This window comes from Oryza sativa, chromosome 8 (genome assembly GCF_034140825.1).
Source record: "Oryza sativa Japonica Group chromosome 8, ASM3414082v1".
In the NCBI taxonomy this organism is placed as follows: domain Eukaryota; kingdom Viridiplantae; phylum Streptophyta; class Magnoliopsida; order Poales; family Poaceae; genus Oryza; species Oryza sativa.
Genome location: NC_089042.1, coordinates 14205802 through 14209514, shown reverse-complemented (window position 1 = coordinate 14209514; position 3713 = coordinate 14205802). Strand labels below are relative to the sequence as shown.

Sequence of the window (3713 nt, the reverse complement as noted above, 5' to 3'; positions counted from 1 at the left end):
GGCATCTAAAGAAACATAGAAGAGAAGAATTAATGCACATTTTTAAGTTAGCTGTACCAACTAGACTTAACTGATTTAGGCCAAAAAGGAAGAAAATAAAAAGAAAAGACACATACAAAGCTATTTTTTTTCTTTTTGAATTTAACTTTTAAACAGAGACAAATCAGTTTGAACAAGTGAATAAAATAAAACCAAAATACCTAAGACCTACTATAAGCACAGTACAATGTCACCATTAAAAGGGATGAGTAGTACTAGTGCCAACATGATTAAATCGATACCATAATAGATGTACAGTGCCGACTAATCAATAAGATTTGGTAAAGAGAAAAAGAAACATTCTGAGAAGAACAACTTTTGCTTTTATAAGAAAAGAAATTGAATTAAATAATTTTTTTTGCATAACCTTGCATGTGCTGCCAACTTAATTAATTTATAAGAGAATAGAGAAGAGCAGTTCTATTTTTTTCAAAATATTTTGAAGGCTACTTAAGGTTTACCATTTGGCTTATCCTAAGGTCAAGGTGGCTCTGATACCAACTTGTCACGCCCGGAATTTCTATCCAAAATTCCAAACGCTTACATGTGTGTTAAACCCTCGTCCAGGAATCAACCGAGGCACACAATGACAATTTGATAATAGAGTACAAATAAATAACTATTTAATACTCGCAAATAAAAATTATTACAGAGGTAGATAGTTCCTCTCAAAGAATAACATTCTACGCAGCGGAAATATAAAACGATAACAAACTACGGAACAGCTATGGCGACTCCACTCCACAGGCATCTTAACCAAGAACAAGCCTAATCCTCCAGATCATCACCTTCACTGAGATACTCCTCTTCTGGTGAATGAATATTGCAAGAATGAGCATATGACATACTCAACAAGTCACACAGCAAATATGCAAGTGCACGGGATAACAAAGGATGGCATAATATAGCATATTTGCAGAAACAGCATTTAATAAATATTTAAGAGAATAGTAAAAACAGTTGAATAATTAATCAATATTAAATAAACACCATACAACATACCCATGTTGCATAGGCCCAACCTCATTTGAACAACCAACCCCAGTTGAACAAATTAAACCTCCAAACCAGGAATTATCCATTCCAAACCAGGAGTCAAATTAATTATCACATTATTAACATTAATGAGTAGTGTGAGACTAATCACGAAAAACATTGCTCAACTCACCCATAATCGCGGGTACGGCTATTCGAATAGTTTAAACTCTGATCAGAGGTGTACCACTGTACCCACAAGACACAACCCCACATCATGTCACCATGTGCCTCAATACCACCACGGTACCTCGGAAAGGAGTTGTGACAATACCCCTTGCACAACATAACCCATTATAGCGCACCTTTCCTGGATCATAATCACCCCCTTATAAACAAGGCATGGACTCCCCAGCGACCCCCGTGGACTTCTCGCCACTTCTCAGTCTGGCGCACTATAATGAATCACGCTATACAAAAGATAAAGCCGTTGCCCACGCTGGCTTGTGGTTGGCACGATAAATGTTTCACAACAGTAGCTCGCGAACCGGTCCTTAATTGTCATGAGCACAACCATCAAAACCGTATGCTCACAACCCACCTTAACCAGGTTTTAATTATCAATTAATTAACATCACACGATCAACCATCGTGAGCTACCATTTAATATAACCATCAATAATAATAATAATAACATAGTTTATAATTAAACCCTTTAGTTAGCTAATGTTTCTAAGCATGGCTAAGCAAACTTACATAGAGCATTTAGCTGAACCAATCCAATACATAAGGTTCATGCTATCAAATTATAACCCATAGGAAAATAAAGTCATCTTCGGCCAATAATTAACTGGGAAAGGTTCACCACCCGATGACATTCGAAAACAATGCATATTTGAAATAAAATAATAGCTTTAAACGGGTTCAACATGCTCAAAGGGTTGTTTGGGATCTGTGTGACTTGCCTTGGGCTTCCGCAAACGCTTCGGAACCTTCCTCAAAGGAAACGCTCTCCTCCGGAACGTCGGAAACTAAAGCAAATAAACAAAATCAACAAAACAGTACAAAAACAAGCATAAACAGTACATGTGGATATTTTTAACATGTAGATCTCGATTTTAGAAGAATTTAGCAACTTGAACCACCTAAAACGGATCTACGGTTATTTAGTTATGATTTTCCGAAGTTTTAATCTATTAGAAAATTGGAAAAAAGAAAGAAAAAAGAAGATGATGACGTCATGCTGACGTCAGCAATGGCCGGCCGGCTAGGGTTAGCCAACTCGCCGGAGATTGGATGGTCGGCCGCGGATTTGGAGGGCATGTACACGTAGAGGACGACGAGGCGAACCCAACGGTACTCACCACAACGACAAACGACGCACGACGACGGCCGGCGACGAGAAGGCGGTGGCGGCGGTTCGGCTTGCGCGGCGACGGCGAGCTACGGCGACCGGCGGCAAAGAAGGACGGGCGGCCGAGGTTCCTCTCACCACGGCGCACCTAACGGCGGCGACGGCAAGCGGCGGCGACGGCGGAGGCGGCGGCGCGGCGCGGCTGAAGACCGCCGGCGGCGGCGGCGACCTAAGTGCACGCGGCGACGAGGCTACGGTGCACGGGAGAGGACGGGAGAGGGGGCAAACGAAAGAGGGCGACGAGGTGGTCCTTTATATAGCATTGGATTGAAGAGATCGAACTCCAAACGAGAGGAATCGACTCGGGAAAAATCCAAACTCGGTTTTAGGGATAAAATCAAAACGAACTCGATTCGGATAAAATACTCAACGAATTGCTCCGTTTCTTGAGGGGAAAGATAGAGGAGAACGAGAGGATCAAAACCCCTCAAAAACCCGGAGGAATCGGGGTCGGATTGGAGCGGATTTGAGAGGAGAAGGAGGCGGCTCGGACTCGGTTAGGGCGGCCGGCCGGAGGTTGAAGACGAGTCCGACATGTGGGCCCCACATGTCGGCGGCTGGAGGAGGAGGGGCGGCGGCTGAGTGGGTTGGGCCGGCTCGCCCGCGGGAGAGGAGGGAGTATTGGGCCAAAATCGGCCCAATAACCTAAAGAAGAGGTTTTTAGAACTTTTTCAATAAAAATAATTTGTGAAATGATGTTTCATTTATTAAAAATACTTCCCTTGCTCAAATAATTCCCAGAAAAATCTAGAAAATAGAGGAGCAAGTATAGTATTTAATAAAATTTTATCTAGCTCATTTTTATGTTGAAAATTTTCCTAGAAAATTAGGGTTTAGCTTGTAGGCTTTTAACATAATTTCTAAAAAATGATTTAAAACATGCATTTTTAATTTAATCGATTTTTTTAGGGCGTGACAATTTGCATTGCCTATTTTAATTTCCACCCCACCTGTATTACTACTAGCGTGGCACTGTACCATCAAGTGTAATCGAAGTGGGCAATGTTGTCGCTTGCTATGCATATATGGATTAATTTGCTATTGGGAAGAAACTATACGTGATAGCAAATGCACGGCCAGAGTATATGGATGCATGCATATGCGTATATCAGATTTTTTTTTATACTGCACTTTATATATGGTGCAGCGAGTATACACTGTTTTAAGCAAATATATGTATGCGGATGATTTTGAGATTATAATTTTCACTCCACTTGTATTACTACTAGCATGGCTCAAAGCCGTGAAGCGTAACCGAAGTGAGTGTTGGTTAATTTTATGGCCG

General features: G+C 41.4%; 1 long non-coding RNA gene across 1 annotated transcript; it reads right to left on the bottom strand.

Moving 5' to 3' along the window:
- Window positions 1–640: 640 nt before the first annotated feature.
- Window positions 641–3100, bottom strand: LOC136351332 (uncharacterized). Its single transcript, XR_010734344.1, has 3 exons — window positions 2379–3100; window positions 1980–2045; window positions 641–848 (listed from the first exon to the last, which is right to left on the bottom strand). It is a non-coding gene; the product is annotated as an uncharacterized lncRNA (long non-coding RNA).
- Window positions 3101–3713: the final 613 nt, after the last annotated feature.